The sequence below is a fragment of the Rhinatrema bivittatum genome, chromosome 8 (genome assembly GCF_901001135.1).
Source record: "Rhinatrema bivittatum chromosome 8, aRhiBiv1.1, whole genome shotgun sequence".
Taxonomy (NCBI): domain Eukaryota; kingdom Metazoa; phylum Chordata; class Amphibia; order Gymnophiona; family Rhinatrematidae; genus Rhinatrema; species Rhinatrema bivittatum.
Genome location: NC_042622.1, coordinates 110,538,824 through 110,562,468, shown reverse-complemented (window position 1 = coordinate 110,562,468; position 23,645 = coordinate 110,538,824). Strand labels below are relative to the sequence as shown.

At 45.1% G+C, this 23,645-nt stretch overlaps 1 long non-coding RNA gene across 3 annotated transcripts in view; it reads right to left on the bottom strand.

Moving 5' to 3' along the window:
• LOC115096417 overlaps nt 1-23,645 on the bottom strand; it is a 50,368-nt gene that overhangs the window by 3,763 nt on the left and 22,960 nt on the right. The window contains exons 3-4 of one of the 3 annotated variants that reach the window (XR_003858065.1): nt 3,675-3,804; nt 1,500-3,603 (exon numbers count right to left, since the gene is read on the bottom strand). This is a non-coding gene — a long non-coding RNA (uncharacterized LOC115096417). Of the gene's footprint in view, nt 1-1,499; nt 3,604-3,674; nt 3,805-17,191; nt 17,755-23,645 lie in introns of those variants that run through there. The other 2 variants (XR_003858064.1, XR_003858066.1) reach the window with 2 other exon arrangements.

Here is a 23,645-nt window from a genome sequence, read left to right as displayed (position 1 = left end):
CTGACCTAAGATGGCATATCATATGTTCTTTATGGAACTGTGCTAGATTGGTTTAATTCCTTCCTCCAGGACTGTACCCAAACCATTTCTATGGGACAGGCCACCTCACTTCCTTAGCCTCTCCCTTGCAGTGTACCACAAGGTTCCATTTTATTCACTAATGTTTTCAACATCTATATGATCCCGTTTGGTAAGATAATCCTGACACACCATATCCCTTTCCATACCTATCCAGATCACATCCAACTACTGTATCCCCGAAGCACTAATTCTGACCAAGATATTGCTAACCTATACCTCTGCCACAAGCAGTTTGCAAGTTGTCTTCACTGCAATAAACAAACTCAGCCTCCCAAAAAACAGAAGTATTGTGGATTGGAAAATCAGACCATTCTCACCTCCATTCACAGATCCGCTCTGACCCTCACACATTGTGAAGGGGAGCGTGGGTGTGAGTCCTTTGTGCTGCGGCATAGTTGACGCCATCTCATAGGCGAACCCTACAAGCAGGACAGTCTAGAGCTTCACCTATCCCAGCTACCTTCCCTGCAAGTTGAGCTCTTTGGTTCTGGCAGCTGAGGACTTAAGTGGTTCCCCTAGGGCAGTGAAGAGAACAAGAGTCCAATGGCATGCTGGAGTCAAGACAGGCAGCAGGCTAATGGAGTCTGAGACAGGCCAAGGTCGAGGCAGACAGCTAACAAGAATGATCAAGTCTAGGCCAGAGGTCAGGTCCAGGCAGCAAACAATCATGGTCAGATTCAAGCAGTAGGAAATCGGACTGATCTGGCAAGAGGTCAAGTCCAGGTTTCAGGCAATCATGGTCAGGTCCAGGCAAGAGGGCAAGATCTGGAGAGTCAGGCCAGGGATAGACGAATATACACTGAAGACTCTGGATGAGACAGAAGGACAAGCAAAGCTTGGAAAAGGAAAGCAGGCCGAGGCAGAGGCAGGATGAAAAATCAGGAACTCAAGGCAATACGCACTGCAAAAAGGCAGGAGAAATATTGCTGAGGCAGAGCAGGAAGGTCCGTGGAGCGCTTATATAGGACTGGGCTGCTGTTGTCATCCAAAAGGTACCACGGGTCTTTTCCTGCCGCCAACCCTTTAAGAGGTGCTGTGCACCACACATGTGTGCCTAAGGAAATCACAGCGAGGAGTCGGAGCATGAAGTCAGCAAGTAGCACATTTAAGACTAATCGGAGAAAATTCTTTTTCACTCAACGCACAATTAAGCTCTGGAATTTGTTGCCAGAGGATGTGGTTAAATGCAAATTAGTGTAGCTTGGTTCAAAAAAGGTTTTGGATAAGGTTCTTGGAGAAGTCCATTAACTGCTATTAATCAAGTTTACTTAGGGAATAGCCACTGCTATTAATTGCATCAGTAGCATGGGATCTTCTTGGTGTTTGGGTAATTGCCAGGTTCTTGTGGCCTGGTTTGGCCTCTGTTGGAAACAGGATGCTGGGCTTGATGGACCTTTGGTCTGACCCAACATGGCAATTTCTTATGTCAGAAGAGCTGGGCCTGCACGGTCATGGCTGCACCAGGGGGTAAGTATTGCAGCTTAAGGGTCTGACCTGCGAGCCACAAATCTTAATACACACAGGAGTCTTGGCATTATACTGGACTCTAGCCTCACCTTTGAGGCTCAACTGCAATCTATCACGAAATCAGCCTTTTTCTATTTATGACAGCGTCAACCCTTCCAGGATGATCCAACCTATGTTGCAGTCTTTCAGGCAATTATCTCCCACCTGGATTACCGTAATTTCCTTTACACAGGCTTACCAGAAAAACAAATTCGACAGCTGTAACTTATAGAAAACTCTGCAGCACGATCCCTATTCAACACCAGCAAATTTGATCAGATTATCCCTCTCCTAAAGTCCCTTCACTGGCTCCCCATCTCCTTTCACATCTCTTTCAAACTTCTACTCCTGGCAGATAAGGCAATCAAGGCTTGACTCCCTCCTAGCCATGCAGCCAACTCTCTGCATACTCCTTGGCTCACCTCTCTTCGCACACTGCCTAACACCTGCCTAGTAATTCCTGCCTCCAAGAAAATGCAGCTTGCTAGTACGAGGAGAAGAAACTTTCTCTGGCTCTGTCCCTTCCCTCTGGAACTCCTTGCCACTGGACGTCAGGCTGACACCAGGACTTCCTGATGTTCTGCAAAAAACTGAAAACCTGGCTGTTTCTTGAGGCCTTTGGCCCTTGAATATTTAGATCAATGGCCTCCCCATTTCCAAAAAGTGCTCGGTCTGATTTTGTGTAACTATGGTTTTCAGTTTCTGTTCCTCCTGTACTTTGTAATCCTTGCTTTGGTTTATGTAAGTTGTAAGCTGGTCCTCCATAGCCCTGTTGTTTGTAATTTACCTTTGAGCTCACTTGCTGGAATAGCATGTAATAAATACACGATGATGATAATAATGGATCTTTCTCCCAATGCCGGAATTTGCATAAAACGCCAAGCATTCCTCAGCAAAGATCTTGCCCTTTTTTTGCCAATGCCATGTTTCTCCCACAATTCCTCTCAGGAGAAGCACAACAATCTAGGGTCCCCAGTTGCAACAGAATGGGACCAGCAGTCTGCAAGAAGTGCATGTTCAAGTGCAATAAGCCCTGAAAGGGGCCAAAGAATGTCAAAAGAGACATGCAAATAGAAGGCAATAAAAGAGCCTTTAATTTGCAGTGAGAGATCAGATTTGGGTCTTGACCAGACACATATAGATCAAGCTATCAAGCTATCAAGCTAAAATAGATTCATAGGGTCTTTTGTTCTCTACAAACAGATAAATCCGGTGATATTTAGGGTACAGGTGCCAGCAAGCCTCCGAGCCATTTAATTTTCCATGTGGCCTGTTAAAAATCTTACAGGTCTTAGGCCAGCAAACACTTTCCCTGCAGCCTAGAAGGTCAACATTTGTTCATAAAGAAGCAGATTCTGGACTTAAGATATATTCAAGATAACTGCCATTATCCATTGAATTAGAGGGGCATAATTCAGAAGACCGCAGTTGGGGCTGATTCATAACATGCAGGCAGAAGTCTGCATAGACGCTTCCAACAGGTACACTCAGATAAACTGGGCCCTGAGACCAACAGGAGAAAAGGATCTTAGGTTGATAACGCTTGAATTGGAGAGCTTAGAAGACAGAAAGCTGCAGAAAAGACCCAGAATAAAGGAGAGGTTAGGGGACTTTTACCCTCTGGATGTCAGGGAGTTAAGACATGCCTCTTGTAGGCCTCATTGGGTCAGCACAGGGCATGCCCTAATTGGTGGAAGTACATAAATAATGCAACCAAGACCAATCCTTGCTAACACAAGAGATTCCCGGTATATAGTCTCTGGAACTTCTTATCTGGTCTTGTTCCTGCTCCATGTCTGGCTCTGTGGATCCTGATCCAGCAATACAGCTGTATTTCTAGATGTCTCCCATGCCATTCCTGGATCTGCTGGCTCCAGCCATTCTTGCCTGAGTCACTGTTCAATCTTCTCAGAGTCAGGGAGGACTACTACTCCACCCACTGCCTTGGACACTGCCGTTAAAGCTCTCCGAGTGTATATTTTCCCTTGTGTATCATTTGCCTGCAGCCCATATACCCTGAATCACAAAAAACGTACAAGTTAATGAAACTGCTGGCTAGTCAGAAGGATGTTTCTTGATATGTTTACCTGTAAAGAAGAGTATCCACTCCAGTTGTATTTATCATTATCCAGTACCATCTTCAATATGAAGGTGAGCCTGTTCTCCCTGTGTTCAACTTTCCTTTTCATGTTTCCAGAGCTCCAGTTGGACTATAATCTGAAAGTTTGGGAAGCATCAAATTAACAGCATTAAAACTGAAAACTATCAATAATATTGATATTTATGATTTTATTTTCTGATGGGCCCCATGATTTTACTGTTATTAAATGAGATTATGAAATACATGGTACACATACTGAGGACGACATTCAGTACCACTTAGCTGAATAACTTAGAACTTATCTGGCTAAGTGGCTGAGTATCTGGCCCCCATTGTATGCAAATCTATCTCATGCATATTCATGATGGATATCCTGAAGATCAGGCCTGTTTGTGACTCTTGAGGATCAGAGCTGGCCACCCCGCCCTATGTCAAAGATATAAAATGCTCAAGAAGCATGTATTTTCCATGGAAAAGAAGTTATAGAACAAACAGTCATGATATAATGTTAAAAGAGGGTAGACTGAGGAGAAACATAAGGAAATATTTATATTACCTGGATTTATTGAATATGAGATTCAATATTAAAATGTAGAAATTTAGCTTACAAGCAGGTCATTTGTAGCTTCACATTAAAAGGTGTAAATAGTTTAAATGGCAGCAATATCACAATATGATTCACAAAGAAATGTGCACCTCAAGGTCCTGGAAAGCATGTATGAGGAGAATCTTTCAGTCAGGTAGATAAGTCCATCTCCTCTTACAGTCTTGTAAGTCAGTTTTGGATTTTGTTCTATATGTCATGGGTAGCCAATGTAGCTTGTTTAGAACAAGTATGATATGGTCATGCAATTTGCATTTTTCATAGGCAGGGTGGTGGTTGTATGGAACAGCTTACAAATGAATGTGGTAGAGGCAAAACCAGTAACAGATTTTAAGGAAGTCTGGGATAAACACAGAGGATACCTAGTTGCAAAGAAGGGAAGATAAAGCCAGAAATAATAAGGGTTGTAATATTGCAACAAGAAGAGAAAATGGGAAGGCTAGAAGTGCCTTGAAGCCTGTATCTGTCATCATGCTTTATATTTGTGTGAAAGGAGGGTGAATGCATATATAAGACAGAAGAACTTTGCATTTCTTTATTCCTCACAGAACAGCAAAAGCAAACCAGCTAACTGCATAAGAATCTAAAGGCCAGAAAAGATGGTGACCAGTGTCAAGGTTTGAGTTTTCAACTCTTACTCTTTATGAAGATTTCCTCTAATTTGGCCAATAAGTTACCAACTTTTCATCATCTTCCTCTAACATGTTCCCTTTCATAATGCATTTCAAGACATTTCTCCTTTGAATGCTTTCAAACATTGACATATATCTTTAATAACTTCACCTAGGTGCTCTGGAAACAAGCTGCTGCTTCTAAGTATACATCAGAGATACTCACAAAATAATGGATTCAAAAATCATTTTGAGAACTGTGATTAGAAGGCAGTAACAAGGCTCTTTCTTGCAAATCTAGTCATGTATTCTATTATAATAGTCCATAACCGTCCTTATAGTAGAACGAGACTGATGTAGCCATGGGAATTGGAGAAATAACTTACCTGATAATTTCATTTTCCTTAGTGTAGCCAGATGGACTCAGGACCAATGGGTATAGTGTACTCCTGATAGCAGTTGGAGATGGATCAGATTTCAATCTGACATCAGCCCCAGTACATATACCCCTGCAGGAAGTGCAGCTCTTCAACTTGAACTGGTTGAATTGGTTATAGCTGGAGACCGCCAGTGCTCTCAATCGAGAAACTTTGACACCCGGTAGGATGGGTGTTCTAGTTGGAGGAAAGCGTGGCTTACCTGTAAATCACTCGCTGTTGGTGATGTCCCTCAAGAATTCCATGAATAACAGCAGCCGTGGGTGGGATGCTGAGTCCATCTATCTACACTATGGAAAGCGAAATTATCAGGTAAGTAATTTCTCCATTTCCTAGCGTGTAGCAGATGGACTCAGGACCAATGGGATGTATAAAAGCTACTCCTGAACCAGGTGGGAGGCTGCCCGTGATCCACTTAGTACTGCCCTTGCAAATGTCTCTGATGTCCTGGTGGGCGCCCACCTCAGCAGCAGTGATCATCAAATGGTATGGTTTAATATCAGAAAAAGGATACGGAAAAGAAGCACAAAGACCCAAGTTTTGCAGTTCAAAAACATGGACTTTGATGAAATGGGGAAGTACCTGGAAGAAGAACTAAAAGGCTGGGAGAACGAGAGAGGTGTGGATCAACAGTGGACCAATCTAAAAGGAGCAGTTACCAAGGCAACTAATCTATATGTTAGAAAAGTAAAGAAGAGCAAAAGAAAAATGAAACCTATCTGGTTCTCAAAGGAGGTGGCTGACAAAATAAAGGCCAAAAGAACAGCGTTCAAGAAATATAAACGATCCCAAAGGGAGGAGCACAAAGAAGAATATCTGGTAGAACTGAGGGAGATGAAGAAATTAATCAAGACAGCAAAAAGTCAAGCAGAAGAGAGGATTGCCAAGGAAGTAAAGAGAGGTGACAAAACATTTTTCAGATATATCAGTGAAAAGAGAAAAGTTCAGAGTGGTACAGTGAAATTGAAAGGTGGAAAGGATCACTGTGTGGAGAGAGACGAAGAAATGGCAGAAATATTAAACGAATACTTCAGTTCTGTGTTCACTAAACAGGACCGTGGAGAAGGACCATTGCTAGTTAACAAGAAACTGGAGGGGAGTGGAGTAGATGTAACCCCATTTACAGTAGAAAATGTATGGGAAGAGCTGGGGAAACAAAGTGGACAAAGCCATGGGGCCTGATGAGGTTCATCCCAGGATACTGAGGGAGCTCAGAGATGTGCTTGTGGGTCCGCTGTGTGACCTGTTCAATAGATCCCTAGAAATGGGAGTGGTGCGGAGTGATTGGAGAAGAGCGGTGGTGGTCCCGCTTCACAAGAGTGGGAACAGAGAAGAAGCTGGTAACTACAGACCGGTTAGCCTCACTTCGGTGGTGGGAAAAGTAATGGAGTTACTGTTGAAAGAGAGAATAGTGAACTATCTACAGTCAGGAGAATTGCTGGACCAAAGGCAGCATGGATTCACCAGGGGAAGATCCTGTCAGACAAATCTGATTGACTTTTTTGACTGGCTAACCAAGGATTGGATCAAGGAAGAGCACTCAATGTCATCTACTTGGATTTCAGCAAAGTTTTTGATACGGTCCCGCATAGGAGACTGGTGAATAAAATGAGAAGCTTAGGAGTGAGTGCAGAGGTGGTGGCCTGGATTGCAAACTGGTTGATGGACAGAAGACAATGTGTGATGGTAAATTGAACTCTCTCTGAAGAGAGAGCGGTTTTAAGTGGTGTACTGCAAGGATCGGTGTTGGGACCAGTCCTGTTCAATATCTTTGTGAGCAACATTGCGGACGGGATAGAAGGTAAGGTTTGTCTTTTTGCGGATGACACTAAGATCTGCAACAGAGTGGACATGCCGGAAGGAGTGGAGAGAATGAGACGGGATTTAAGGAAGCTGGAAGAGTGGTCGAAGGTATGAGATTCAATGCCAAGAAGTGCAGAGTCATGCATATGGGGAGTGGAAATCCGAATGAACTGTAGTCGAGGGGGGAGAAAGGCTGATGTGCACGGAGCAGGAGAGAGACCTTGGGGTGATTTATTTTATTTATTTATTTATTTATATTCTTTTTTATACCGAAATATAGCAGAGTGCCTTCATTCCGGTTTACAGTGTAACAGTGAAACAAATTTATACAGAGAACAGTTATAACATATAGATTATAACATTATACAAGGAGAGAATATATATATTTATAACATCTCGGCAAAAGCAGAGTATAACAAGTTAGCATGAGACAAAAGGGATTAATTATGCATAAACTTATTAAGAAGTATTAGTGATCAAGATGATGGTTGGGATAGGTATATATAGATCTGAAGTTGGCGAAACAATGTGACAAGGCGATAGCTAAAGCCAGAAGAATGCTGGGCTGCATAGAGAGAGGAATATCAAGTAAGAAAAGGGAAGTAATTATCCCCTTGTACAGGTCCTTGGTGAGGCCTCACCTGGAGTACTGTGTTCAGTTCTGGAGACCGTATCTCCAAAGAGACAGAGACAAGATGGAGGCGGTCCAGAGAAGGGCGACCAAAGAGGTGGAGGGTCTTCATCGAATGACTTATGAGGAGAGATTGAAGAATCTAAATATGTACACCTTGGAGGAAAGGAGGCGCAGAGGTGATCTGATACAGACTTTCAGATACTTGAAAGGTTTTAATGATCCAAAGACAACGACATACCTTTTCCATCGGAAAAAAATCAACAGAACCAGAGGTCACGATTTGAAGCTCCAGGGAAGAAGACTCAGAACCAATGTCAGGAAGTATTTCTTCACGGAGAGGGTGGTGGATGCCTGGAATGCCCTTCCGGAGGAAGTGGTGAAGACCAGAACTGTGAAGGACTTCAAAGGGGCGTGGGATAAACACTGTGGATCCATAAAGTCTAGAGGACGTGAATGAAGAGTGGGTGGCTCACGGGAATGACGGCTACTACCTGGAGATAATACCCTTATTCAATAAACATACACACAGTTAATGCGACTCCAACATTGCTCTAAGTGCCCAACGTTGCTCTAAGCTTCAACGGCAAGAGGAAATGTGGAAAAAAGGATTTGCATTCACAAAAAAGCGGGGAGTAGCTTGCTTGTTACGGCGGTTACTACCCCAAACCAAATAAGCCTGATACTTCACGCATATCCAGCATAGCTCTCTGCTTCAACGGCAAGGGAGAAAGACCGCTACTTCACGCATATCCAGCATAACTCTCTGCTTCAACGGCAGGGGGAATGAAGAAAAGTGGATCTATATACAAACAACAATCAACAAGGACTGAATTACATAGTTTGGGTAAACAAATAAGCATGGATGTAGCTTGCTTATTACGGCGGTTACTACCCCTAACTAATTAAGCTAGATATTTCACTTAGATGCAGTTCCAACACTGCTCTCTACATTAATGGTGGGGGTGGAAGGGAAATAGAACGAAAAGGTTACTAAGAGCCAAGAGAAACAGATAAGTATGAGAGAAAAAAAAAAGTGCGAAGCTTGCTGGGCAGACTGAATGGGTCGTTTGGTCTTCTTCTGCCGTCATTTCTATGTTTCTCTCGAGCCTGAATGTCCATGCGGTAAAACTTGGAGAAGGTGTGGATGGAGGACCATGTCGCCGCCCGACCGATCTTGGCGGGTGACAGCATCTTGGTTTCCCGCCCAGGACACAGCCTGGGCTCTAGTGGAATGGGCCTTGGCTTGTAAAGGTGGTGGGTTGCCTGCTTCTACGTAGGCCGCCTTGATGACTTCTTTGATCCAGCGGGCTATGGTTGCTCACGAGGCCGCTTCCCCTTGCTTCTTCCCGCTGTGAAGGACGAATAGATGGTCTGTCTTTCATACAGATTCCGATCTTTCCAGGTATTGGACTAGGAGTCTGCTGATGTTGAGACGGCATAGACTGCGAGACTCTTCCGAATTCTTATGCTCATCTGGCGATGGTAGCGAGATGGTTTGGTTGAGATGGAAGTGAGACACCACTTTGGGGAGGAACGACGGAACTGTGCGTAATTGGATGGTTCCCGGGGTAAGTCTGAGGAATGGCTCCCGACAGGACAGCGCTTGTAGCTAGGAGATATGAAGAGCCGAAGAGACTGCCACCAGGAAGGCTGTCTACAGAGTTAATAGTCAGAGAAACAGGCCGCAAAGAGGTCTGAAAGAGGCTCCTGCTAAGAAATCCAGGACCAGGTTGAGGTTCCAAAGAGGCACCGGCCACCTTAGGGGTGGTCGGATCTGCTTGACTCCTTTCAGAAAGCGGGAGACATCGGGGTGAGAGGCTATGCTGCTGCTCTCTCTCTTGGTTCCGTAGCATGACAATGCGGCCACCTGTACCCTGATGGAGTTCAGAGACAATCCCTTCTGTAGCTCGTTCTGCAGGAATTTCAAAACCACCGGAAATTTGACTGAGCATGGAACGATGTTGTGGTCCTCGCACCAGGCTTCGAATACTCTCCAAATCCTTATGTATGTTAGGAATGTGGAGAACTTGTGTGCTTGGCGTAGGGTGTCAATTACTGCCCCCGAGTATCCGCTCTTCCTCAGGCGAGTCCTCTCAATGGCCAGACTGTACGAGAGAATTGAGCTGGATACTCGTGGAGGATCGGTCCTTGTTGGAGCAGGTCGCTGTGTGGAGGTAGAGGGAGGGGGCTCCCTGTCAGCAGTCTTCGCATGTCTGCATACCATGGTCTTCTTGGCCAGTCTGGGACCACTAGAAGTACTGGTCCCCCGTGGTGTTCTATCTTGTGGATGATTGCGCCCAATAGGGGCCATGGCAGGAAAGTGTATAACAGAGTCTGTGCGCACAAGGGATTTGTGTGCACGGCTCGCCTCTGTGCGCACGGATCGGGACGGCGAACAGATCAAAATGGTGACGGCAACCATGTGGACAATATGGTGACCACCTCGGAGGGTCACCACATGGAAGGACCCTCGGATCTAACCGGGGTCTAGCCCTGCTAGGGCATATCAACCCTGTGGCACTGGTCCCGGCTGGCGACCTGTGCGACTCCTCGAGCTTCAGGGACAGGAGACTTTTAATTAGATTTCTACCTTACTTTGTCTCGACGCTTCCCAGTCTTGTTCCAGGCAGTCTCCGGCTGTGGGGGGAGAACATAAGAACATGCCATACTGGGTCAGACCAAGGGTCCATCAAGCCCAGTATCCTATTTCCAACAGTGGCCAATCCAGGCCATAAGAACCTGGCAAGTACCCAAAAACTAAGTCTATTCCATGTTACCGTTGCTAGTAATAGCGGTGGTTATTATCTACGTCAACTTAATTAATAGCAGGTAATGGACTTCTCCTCCAAGAACTTATCCAATCCTTTTTTTAAACACAGCTATACTAACTGCACTAATCACATCCTCTGGCAACAAATTCCAGAGTTTAATTGTGCGTTGAGTGAAAAAGAACTTTCTCCGATTAGTTTTAAATGTGCCCCATGCTAACTTCATGAAGTGCCCCCTAGTCTTTCTATTATCTGAAAGAGTAAAAAACCGATTCACATCTACCCGTTCTAGACCTCTCATGATTTTAAACACCTCTATCATATCGCCCCTCAGCCATCTCTTCTCCAAACTGAAAAGTCCTAACCTGTTTAGTCTTTCCTCATAGGGGAGCTGTTCCATTCCCCTTATCATTTTGGTTGCCCTTCTCTGTTCCTTCTTCATCGCAATTATATCTTTTTTGAGATTCGGCAACCAGAATTGTACACAGTATTCAAGGTGCAGTCTCACCATGGAGCGATACAGAGGCATTATGACATTTTCCGTTTTATTCACCATTCCCGTTCTAATAATTCCCAACATTCTGTTTGCTTTTTTGACTGCCGCAGCACACTGAACTGACAATTTCAATGTGTTATCCACTATGACGCCTAGATCTCTTTCCTGGGTAGTAGCACCTAAAATGGAATCTAACATTGTGTAACTATAGCATGGGTTATTTTTCCCTATATGCATCACCTTGCACTTATCCACATTAAATTTCATCTGCCATTTTGATGCCCAATTTTCCAACCTCACAAGGTCTTCCTGCAATTTATCACAATCTGCTTGTGATTTAACTACTCTGAACAGTTTTGTATCATCTGCAAATTTGATTACCTCACTTGTCGTATTTCTTTCCAGATCATTTATAAATATATTGAAAAGGAATGGTCCCAATACAGATCCCTGAGGCACTCCACTACCCACTCCCTTCCACTGAGAAAATTGTCCATTTTATCCTACTCTCTGTTTCCTGTCTTTTAGCCAGTTTGTAATCCACGAAAGGACATCGCCACCTATCCCATGACTTTTTATTTTTCCTAGAAGCCTCTCATGAGGAACTTTGTCAAACGCCTTTTGAAAATCCAAGTACACTACACCTACAGGTTCACCTTTATCCACATGTTTATTAACTCCTTCAAAAAAGTGAAGCAGATTTGTGAGGCAAGACTTGCCTTGGGTAAAGCCATGCTGACTTTGTTCCATTAAACCATGTCTTTCTATATGTTCTGTGATTTTGATGTTTAGAACATTTTCCACTATTTTTCCTGGCACTGAAGTCAGGCTAACTGGTCTGTAGTTTCCTGGATCTCCCCTGGTGACCTTTTTAAATATGGGGGTTACATTAGCTATCCTCCAGTCTTCAGGTACAATGGATAATTTTAATGATAGGTTTCAAATTTTTACTAATAGGTCTGAAATTTCATTTTTTAGTTCCTTCAGAACTCGGGTGTATACCATCCGGTCCCGGAGATTTACTACTCTTAAGTTTTTCAATCAGGTCTACCACATCTTCTAGGTTCACCGTGATTTGGTTCAGTCCATCTGAATCATTACCCATGAAAACCTTTCTCCAGTACGGGTACCTCCCCAACATCCTCTTCAGTAAACACCGAAGCAAAGAAATCATTTACTCTTTCCGCGATGGCCTTATCTTCTCTAAGTGCCCCTTTAACCCCTCGATCACCTAACAGTCCAACTGACTCCCTCACAGGCTTTCTGCTTCGGATATATTTAAAAACGTTTTTACTGTGAGTTTCTGCCTCTACAGCCAACTTCTTTTCAAATTCTCTCTTAGCCTGCCTTATCAATGTCTTACATTTAACTTGCCAACGTTTATGCATTATCCTATTTTCTTCTGTTGGATCCTTCTTCCAATTTTTTAATGAAGATCTTTTGGCTAAAATAGCTTCTTTCACCTCCCCTTTTAACCATGTTGGTAATCATTTTGCCTTCTTTCCACCTTTCTTAATGTGTGGAATACATCTGGATTGTGCTTCTAGGATGGTATTTTTTAACAATTACCACGCCTCTTGCACACTTTTTACTTTTGTAGCTGCTCCTTTCAGTTTTTTTCTATTTTTCTCATTTTATCAAAGTTTCCCTTTTGAAAGTTTAGCACGAGAGCCGTGGATTTGCTTACTGTCCCCCTTCCAGTCATTAAATCAAATTTGATCATATTATGATCACTATTGCCAAGCGGCCCCACCACCATTACCTCTCTCACCAAGTCCTGTTCTCCACTGAGAATTAGATCTACAATTGCTCCCTCTCGTCGGTTCCTGAACCAATTGCTCCATAAAGCTATCATTTATTCCATCCAGGAACGTTATCTCTCTAGCGTGTCCCAATAATACATTTACCCAGTCAATATTGTGGTAATTGTAGTGTCCCATTATTACTGCACTACCAATTTGGTTAGCTTCCCTAATCTCTCTTAGCATTTCACTGTCAAACTCACCATCTTGACCAGGTGGACGGTAATATACTCCTATCACTATAGTCTTCCCCGACACACAAGGGATTTCTACCCATAAAGATTCAATTGGGCATTTAGTCTCTTGCAGGATGTTTATCCTGTTGGACTCTATGCCTTCCCGGACATAAAGCACCACACCGCCTCCCGGGTGCTCCTCTCTGTCATTGCGATATAATTTGTACCCGGTATAGCACTGTCCCATTGATTGTCCTCCTTCCACCATGTCTCTGAGATGCCAATTAATTCTATGTCATCATTCACTGCTATACATTCTAATTCTCCCATCTTACTTCTTAGACTTCTGGCATTAGCATACAAACATTTCAAAGTTTGTTTTTTGTTTGTATTTTCATTCTGCTTTTTAATTGATAGGGATAAGTTAGAATTTTTTTAGCTCAGGTGAGTTTTTAGTTACAGGCACTTGGACTACTTTTCTTATTATTGGAACCTCAATGTTGGGATGCCCTAATTCTAATGCATCATTAGTATCCTTTGAAGATACCTCTCTCCGAACCATGTGCTGCTGAGCGACTGCCGGCTTTCCCCTTTGTTCTAGTTTAAAAGCTGCTCTCTCTCCTTTTTAAAGGTTAGCGCCAGCAGTCTGGTTCCACCCTGGTTAAGGTGGAGCCCATCCCTTCGGAAGAGACTCCCCCTTCCCCAAAAGGTTCCCCAGTTCCTAACAAAACTGAATCCCTCTTCCTTGCCCCATCGTCTCATCCACGCATTGAGACTCCGGAGCTCTGCCTGCCTCTGGTGAGCTGTGCGTGGAACAGGGAGCATTTCAGAGAATGCTACCCTGGAGACTCTGGATTTAAGATTTCTACCTAAGAGCCTAAATTTGGCTTCCAGAACCTCCCTCCCACATTTTCCTATGTCATTGGTGCCTACATGTAGTATGACAGCCGGCTCCTCCCCAGCACTGTCTAAAATCTTATCTAGCTGACGCGTGAGGTCCGCCATCTTTGCACCAGGTAGGCATGTTACCAGGCGATCCTCACGCCCACCAGCTGTCTATATTCCTAATAATCGAATCACCAACTATGACGGCCGACCTAACCCTTCCCTCCTGGGCAGTAGGCCTTGGGGAGATGTCCTCGGTACGAAAGGACAGTGCATCACCTGGAGAGCAGGTCCTTGCTACAGGATCCTTTCCTGCTACACCAGGTTGATGCTCTCCAATCATGAGACGTTCTTCTTCCAAGGCAGCACCAGGGCAGTCAATCTGAAGTTGGGACTTGGCTACTATGTCCCTGAAGGTCTCATCTATATACCTCTCTGTCTGCCTCAGCTCCTCCAGGTCTGCCACTCTAGACTCCAGAGATCGGACTCGTTCTCTGAGAGCCAGGAGCTCTTTGTGTCGCATGCACATGTACAACTTCTCACCGGTGGGTAAAAAATCATACATGTGACACTCGATGCAAAGACTGGGAAGCCCCCCTCTTGCTTCTGGACTGCTGCCTTCATCTCAATTTTGATCAGTTCCTAGTTAAGTTTTAGGTTGCTATCAGGTCTATCCAGTACCGAGCGGTAGGAAGAGCTGCGTTAGTGCCTGCGGCACCCGCGGTTGCCGCACGCACAGTGCAGCACACCTACCGCTCGATCCTGAACACTAATTTTATGTAAATGTAAACCGCGTCTAAGAAGGGCCCGTGAAGCCTTAGGCCCGCGCAACCCATTTTACTGGATAGAGCGCCTATACAGTATCCTGGGTGCGCGGGCCTAACGCTTCACGCCACGCTGGTATCTGTCATTTCAAATGTCATTTGAAATGACAGATACCAGGAAGTCGGGACTGCCAATCCCCCCTCCCCTCCTCCCGAAGCAGGGCGCGAAAAGCAGCCTTGCTCCGGGAGGAGGGGAGACTGACAGCAGCGAAGCAAAAAAAAAAGCAAAAAAAACCAAAAGCAAAAGCAAAAAGTAAGTCGCTTCGCCGCTGTCACTTCTCCCCTCCTCCCGGAGCCGGGCGCGAAAAGCAGCCTTGCTCCGGGAGGAGGGGAGACTGACAGCGGCGAAGCAAAAAAAAAAAAAAAGCGAAAAAAACCAAAAGCAAAAGCAAAAAGTAAGTCGCTTCGCCGCTTCACGGCGAAGCATCCCCAATCGGACTTCTCCTGCCTAAACTTACTTTTTTTGCAGCCGTCCGGCCATCTGAAGAAGGTATCGTGGCTCCCCTCTGCCTCCCGGGGAAGATAGATGCCAGCACGGGGGAAAGCGGCCCCTGTGCATTCAATTGGCTGCTCAAGACGTGACGTCACATGCCGTGACGCCAAACGTCGTGACGTCACGTCTTGAGCAGCCAATTGAATGCACAGGGGCCGCTTTCCCCCGTGCTGGCATCCATCTTCCCCGGGGAGGGGAAGATACCTTCTTCAGATGGACTGGACGGCTGCAAAAAAAGTAAGTTTAGGCAGGAGAAGTCCGATGGGGGATGCTTCGCCGTGAAGCGACTTACTTTTTGCTTTTGCTTTTGGTTTTTTTCGCTTTTTTTTTTTTTGCTTCGCCGCTGTCAGTCTCCCCTCCTCCCGGAGCAAGGCTGCTTTTCGCGCCCTGCTCCGGGAGGAGGGGAGAAGTGACAGCGGCGAAGCGACTTACTTTTTGCTTTTGCTTTTGGTTTTTTTCGCTTTTTTTGCTTCGAGAGGAGGGAGAGGACTGGGGCTGCCCCGGAGACCGGCACCCAAGATCGCAGCCGGGGCAGGTGAGCGAGGGCTGGGGGAAAGCTTGCCACCTACCCTTACCCCTGCCTCTACCGCAAGGTCAGGGTAGGCGGTAAGTTAGCAGGTTAAACGCATGACAAAACGGCAGGGAAAGATAGCGATAATCGGGGCGCGGGTTACGGGATGCTAGGGAATAGCTAATTCGCTCGTTTGCATACAATATCCATGCCGCGTGCGGAAGGGGTTGGCCGGGGATTTTAGGATGCGGTAGGAGTAGGTTAAAGTGGATTCGGGATCGCAGGAAGGGATAACGCGGCCAGAAAGTGAGTAAAACGCGGCTTAGGAGCAGGGTAAACGCGGCCGCACTTTACAGGATAGACCTGTATGAGAGTTGTAATGTGTCTAATTGATGTCCTTTAAATGTATTAGTGAATTCACTATATGTCTTGTGAGTAACTGAACTGAACTTTTCAACCTTTTTACTTAGGTATACACAGCTCCTAGCTTATTTCTAGCTTCTGGCTACTTTTTTGTTTGGGGTTTTTTTTGTTTTTTTTTTAAATACAAACACTCAGTTCTGCTTACTAGCTGCCTTACAGACTTTTAAAAATTAACACACTACCTACTGCTTACTAGCTGCCTTATTGACTGACTGTTTAAAAATACAGTCTAACTTGTTTATTCACTGTCTTACTGATTATTAAAAGCAAAAACATACAAAATAATATTCCCAAATTTATTTATTTATTTATTTAAATGATTTTATATACAGACAGCCGTTTGCACATCGTGTCGGTTTACAAGTAACTTACAACCGATAAATATATAGGCATTGCCTTTACAAGGAACAGTATGCAAGATAAACGCAGTAACAGAGCAAATAGCTAGATAAACTGGGGAGGGAGGAATTAGGGTTAGGCGTGACAAAAGGGGGTCAGGGGGAGGGTGACAACAAAGATACAGAGGGAAAAAGTATGTATAAGGTTTAGAGGAACATTTGTTATGTACACTGGTTATATACAAAGTTGTATAAGCGCAAAAACAACAGTCGTTGAAATGAGGATATATATGAGGTTATACTAAGATAATATTCTTTATACAAAAGGTTAGGTGAGACAATTGTAATTCCTTAGGGGGGTTGGAGGGGGTAGGTGTTAGATGTAGGTCCTGAGAGGGGGGATAGTTAACTTATAGTTAACTTTGCCCCAATACTTTTAAAAAAGACAAATGTCCCAAGCAAAAACTTACTGATTCCTTTCAGCCACCAGCAAGGTGATCCTCTCCTTTCAGTGCTCCCACTGGAATGTGGGAGAGGGAAAATACTTTCACCGCCGTGCTCGAGGTTGCACCCGCTGCCTCTCAGCCTCACCCGATGTCGGGGGGCTAGGTCCCCACCGAGGGTCGGCCGCCGGACTGAGGCTTACCTCCAAGGGATTGCGGAAATCACCTCGGAAATTCTCAACTGGGGGAGGGACCCAATGGGTGTCACTGAAGGAGAGTGGGGCTCGTCTGTAGAGGTAAGATTTCTTCTTATTCTTTTGGTTTTCTTTGGTGAAATTACTCTAACGTTGTGCGAGTGTGCATAGAGTCCCTAACTGCTATGGAGACGGAAAATACTGAAAAGATGCACTTCCTGCAGGGGTATATGTACTGGGGCTGATGTCAGATTGAAATCTGATCCGTCTCCAACTGCTATCAGGAGTACACTATATCCAGTGGTCCTGAGTCCATCTGCTACACGCTAGGAAACTAGAGATACTCAAGGAATTGTCTAACTAATTCAAAAGCAAAGAAACAAGGTAACCAGCCAGCAACACTTTTGCAGTGTCCTAATTGCTTCCACACATATTAGTTAAATTAATTCTTAAATTCTGCAGGGTGTCTGCATATGGTGTTGTAGCTGTAAAGTTTTCAACCATGTTTCCTCAGGAATCCTCCAGTTTCTTCAGTTAGTCTGGATCAGACTAAAGGGACATCAAGCCCAGCATCCTGTCCCAATAGTGGCCAATCCAGGTCAGAAGTACCCAGCAGCTACAAATCTATAATGCAAGTTTTGAGTTACATGTAGCATCATCCAAGTGCCTTTTTGCTGGTGTAACGGCTGTTTTAAAGTGAGATAACAAGAATGTTATGAGGTTCTCCAAGTTTTCTCAAAAGAGCATCAGAGTAACCTCAGCTTTCAATATATGATGTTTGCATCTACCTTATAAATGGGCTCTGACCGACGGCCCGCAAATGCGCAGTAGAGAGCAGCTCTACCGCGCATGCGCGGGCGAGCACGTCGGTCAGAGCCGAGAGTGCCCGAAAAAAAAAAAATGGCGCTGGGGCCGCAGGAACGGCGGTGAGAAGCAGGAGCGGGGGCGGCGAGAAGCAGGAATGGGAGGAGCAGTAGCGGCGGCAGCAACGAAGAGCAGGAGCGGGAGGAGCAGTAGCGGCGCCGCGCGCGCAGGAGGGACACCCCTCCCCCAGAGATCTTCCGTCTGCCGGTTGTGGATCTTAAAGGGGAGGGGACTGAGAGAGGGGGAGTGACTGAGGAGAGGGAGGAGAGAGTTGAGGGAGGGAGGAGTGAGAGGGGAGGGAGGAGTGAGAGGGGAGGGGAAGGTGAGAGAGAGAGAGAGAGGGAGGGAGGGGGGAGGGGAAAGGTGAGAGAGGGGAGGGAGGGGGGAAAGGTGAGAGAGAGGGAGGGAGGGGAGGGGAAGGTGAGAGAGAGGGAGGGTTAATTTGAGAGGAGGGGAGGGGGGGGGGGGGAAGGAAGGTGAGAGAGAGGAAGGACGGGGGGAAGGGAGGAAGTGGGAGGAAATGGACCGAGCACGTTGTTACGGGCTTAACGGCTAGTATTATTATATTTTTGCTGTACCATGCAGCTGCTTTACAACTTTCATCAAAAGCTATTTAATACCACTAGATGGCCCACTCTCAATTCATACAGTACAGACTATTTTTATCAAGGATGGGCGAGTTGGCTGTGATCTACCTTCCAACTTAAGACCATTTCAATCAGTTGACTAGGTTCATTAAAATGCATCACAGCTGTCTGGTAGTTAGAGCAGTAGCTGCAAACCAGGAAAGCCAGCGTGCAAATCCTGCTTCTCCAACTGATGCTCTTTCTGATCTTGGGAACGTGACTTCACTTTCTATTGCCTTTGGCAAACTTAGGGCCTAATTTACCAAGTCTTTTCTCCCATTCTGTGTCTACAGGAAAAATGTTTAGTAAATGAGGCTCTTAGATTGTAAGCCTTCTGGGGACAGGAAAATACCTACAACTAGTCCCTGGGGGAATTCTATGCTACTGCGAGCAGAAGAGACCCTGCATACCGCGAAATGGAGTGTGGCAAACAAAAAAATCGTTTGCGGTGGAAGAGTGAAGGCCCCAGTGTGCCTGTGGCGTGTGCTCGGCTTGCGGCGAAGATGAATGCCCTGGTGAGAGTGAATGTGTGTACAGAGGTGTATGTGTGAGGAGGGGGAAGGGAGTATGAGAGAAAGAGAGCCAGAGGAGTGTGAGGAAGAGATCAGGAGAGTGAGAAGAGGTAAACGGGGGGGGGGGGTGTGGTGGTGGGGGGGGGGGGGGGGATACTCTTGAGTGTGGGTGCCAGAGAGAGGGATCCTATATGAAGGAGATTGTGAAGGAGTGGTTTATGTATGAGAGAGATGGATGGACTGTAGGATGAAAAAGGGATCATGTGCATGAGAGGGTGCCTAGTCCTGTGTGAAGGGATTGTGTAATGTGTGAGAGAGAGCCTTGGTGAAGGAGTGCGTGAGAGACGAAGAGATAGGGTATCCTGTGTGAGGGTGTATACATGAGAGAAAAAGGGAGTTTGTGTGGGTATGTATGCAAGAGAGAGGGACTCTATGAAGGGATATGGTGTGTGAGAGAGTGAGGTAGCCTGTTTTGAGGGAGTGTGTATATGCACTAGAGAGGGAGCATATGTGTGAGAGGGAGGGACAGAGGGAGCCTATGTGAGGGGGCAGTACTGAGAACAGGGTCCAAACTCTGGGAGTGGCAATAGAGTGGAAAGGGGAGAGAAACTGGCAGGTGGAGGAGCTGGGGCCTGAGAGAGCAAAGTGGCCAGGGGAGTAGGGAGAGTGAGTGGAAGGAACGCTCTTACAGTAAATTTCTAGGGAAATTCTGCTCAAAATATTTAAAATTCTGCATCTTTAAGTAATAACTTTTTTCTGTATTAATCTAAAATGTAATTACTTAAAGACTGTCATGTAAATTGTGTTATTTTGACCAATATAAAGTTTGCAGAATTTTAACTTTTTGTGCGCAGAATTTTAAATTGTTTTGCACAGAATTCCCCCAGGAGTTCTACAACACATGAATGTTATCTGCTTTGATGTGGCTGACCAGTGATGAGTGTTGGAGTACAAATAAAAAATATATAAAAATAAATATCAGAAAATCTGAAGCCTTAACTTTACCATTACTTGCATCTATTATGTCCTTATGCACAGCAGAAGACAGTGCCCCTTGAACTGATTCTCTTTTTATATTGTGGTAACTTTCCTTAGGCATAGAGAGGCCCATTTGAAATGCTCCTAGGTTGCTATACATTACTTCTTACAAACCTGATCTCAAGTTGCCCATTTGTGCTGTTCCAGAATACATCTGTTTATTTCACTAGTTAAAATAAATGTAGTAAACTATGAGCAGTAATTTATTTTTTTTTATAGTCTGCCTTATATGATACTTCAAAGCAGATTACATTCAGGTACTCTAGGTATTTTCATATTTATTTAGAATTTTTATATACCGACATTCTTGAAAAAAATATCAAATCATATCGGTTTCCATTATAACAAAACAATCGCTGCTATGGCGTTACATTAAACAAGGCGTCTGATAAAATAAAATGAATTAGGATAAAAATAATATAAATAGAACAGCATATCCCTCAGAGGGCTTAATTTGATTCTGTCTTCTTAAACTATTTGGGCAGTTACAGAGAATATAAATATCTGACAAAATAGCAGATATTAACATGCTAAATAATATAGGTATACATATTCAGTTTTGCAAACACTCAAATCACAAAAATAATTCTCATATTCCTCCCCATCTTTTGCCTCAGTTTTATAAATCTGATGCTGTCTTAAGTGAGGAGGACAATTACTAAACTGCTAGAACCATTTTAATGAACAGAAAAGTACAAAACATTTCTAGGTAAGGCTGAAATACTCTCCAATAACAGAAAATTTATTTTGAAGTCAATTGGTCACTTAAAATTGTCACTAGCTTAGTGACCGGGCCCTTACCTGCTCCCCGAGCGCCGCGAAACGCCGGATCCTGGGCCTCCCGAGCCGCGTGGTCTCCACGAGGGAGACGTCGCCGAAGACTCCTCCCCTCTGCAGGGGAACGCGCGCGCGAGGGCCGACTTTTTGAGGCTTCAGCACCCGGATGTGCTGACCCGCCCCCGACTGATGTCAGACGCCGGCGGGGGATTTAAACGGGCTCCTGCGCTCTCTACTTTGCCTTGCAACGTGGTCCACTCACCTGAGTATCAAAGTTTGCCGTTCCTGCTCGCCTGGTTCCTGACTTCTGCCTGTTCGTTTCTGGATTTTGCCTGCCTGCCTGACGTCTGACTCCTGCCTGCCTGCTTGGTTCCTTGGATTCTGCCTGCCTGCTTGACTTCCGACTTCTGCCTGCCTGTCTGACCTCCGTTCCCTGCCTGCCTGCCGCCTGCCTCGACTCCGGTCCGTGACTCCACTTCTGCCTGCCTGCCACCTGCCTTGACTCCGGTCCGTGACTTCCTCTTCTGCCTGCCCTGCCGCCGCAGCCTTGATTCCGGTTCGTGTCTCCCCTTCTGGGTTCTTCAGATCCTTCTCCTAAGTACCAGCGGTCCGGGTCCCTACGGGCTCCTCCTGGGGGGACCTCGGGCTTCCAGGGCAAAGACTCCTAAGTCCTAGCGACCCGGGCTCCCACAGCTCCTCTGGGGGGGGTCACGGGTTTCCAGGTGAAATTCCCGTCCTTCCAGTGGGTGTTCTGCCTCCCGACCGTCCTCCTGCGTCGGTCGGCCCAAGGATCCACTTCTGGATTTCAACAGTCACAACAAAAATAACATTTAATTAATCCTGATGTTTAGTTATTGGCTAATTTTAATCCTGCAGCTGGTCATTCACTAACTAGTATCAATCACCCAGTTATCAAATTAAAAAACCCATGGATTTTAAAAGCCACCTAATAAATACATTTAAAAATCCTAATCACATTTAGTAATCCTTGAATATACCTACTCCATACCAGCCTTTAAAACTTTATGAACGCAACAAATTAAAATGCAGACAGAAGCTCAACAGTGAGATGGAGGCTATTCAGTCTTATCCACCGAGTGCCACATTTATGATTACCTTACCTGTTGGTAAAAGAATGTATGTGTGTACCCGGTACAAAGAGCTCCTGGCTCTCAGAGGACAAGTCCAATCTCTGGAGGCCAGAGTAATAGACCTGGAGGAGTTGACACAGATGGAGAGGTATACAGAGAACACCTTCAGGGACATAGTAGAGCAGTCCTAACTAGTCTAGCAGCACTTGTGATGCTTTGGAAGAGCAAGACCACCTGGCAGGAGACTATACCTTGGTGTGTCAGGAAATAATCCTATACCTCGGATCTGCCCTTCAGATGATGCTTTTTTTTTTTTTTTTTTGTCAAAATCATTTTTATTGAGGAGCATAGACAGTACAACCATCAAAAACATATAGAAGGTGCCCGATATCATTTAACAGATCAACAACCATAGTGTCAAACCACACCCCCGTCATATTCCCACTGGTTACTAGTCGCACTGCCCCACACCTTTTCAGAGTCCGGCAGACACAGACCGCCAGACAAAATCTATGAAATCAGTCACCCAACACACTCACTCCACTCATCTCATAACATGCACTTCCCCCAATCCCCCCCCCCCTTTCCCCAGAACCCCTAGGAGAGTAACACAAACTCAAAAGACATACACTTCATCCAGATTAAACAGTGAGTTATAGTCTAAAAGACCATCCAACAACTCCCTTCGCCCAACCAATTTGTCCCATGTACAAGGATCTGTAACTATGAACTGTTACAGCCTAATCACTGCCAGGAAGAGTGATATCCCATTGCAAGCAGGTAAGTTTGAATTTCCATCGGCAGTAAGGTGAAACATATAGCCCAACATTTTTTGTAATACGGATCCAGCAGCTGCAGCCCATGCAGTGAAGCTAATCTTTCCATTTGCATAGAAGATGCAAGCCGGTAGTACCACGCCTTTGTAGTAGGGATTATATTCGGTTGTATCCATTCTGCCAGGACCGTACGGCAAGCCAATAATATAGCGGTATGGCCAAACCGATCCAAAGAGACCTGATAGACTGGTACTGCACCCCGCAGGCCCGACAGCAGAAGCTTGCCATTCCTTCCAATGGTTGAATGTGTACTTTGAGCCGCAACGGCCAACACTTCAGTCCAAAATCCTGCCAACTTTTGGCACGTAAACAATCGGTGAATCAATGTTCCCCTTTCTTGATTACACTTTATGCATGTGGGCGATGCAAGCCTCCCCATTTGATAACGACGTACGTAGTCGCAAATAATATGATGTAAAATTTTAAATTGTAGTTCCTGGAGAGATAAGTCCGGTAAACTTTTTGGCATATTTTTGAAGTATGAAAGCAAATAGGATGGAGAAATATCAGTCACCCCCATCTCAGTCCAATATTGCGCTAGGTATGAAACATGCCGAGGAGAACGTTACTTCTTGCCCGCTTCACACCAGCCTTTGATAGAATTTTTCTTTAACGCAGTATCAAAGAAACAGTGTGCGAATAGACGTTCCCGTTTATACTGTTCCTCTGTCCACTTGAAACTTTTCAAGTAATGGTGAGTTTGTAAATACGCAAAAAATTGCTTAGCTGGTAATTCATAAGCAGCGGCCAACGATGCAAAGTCTTGCACTA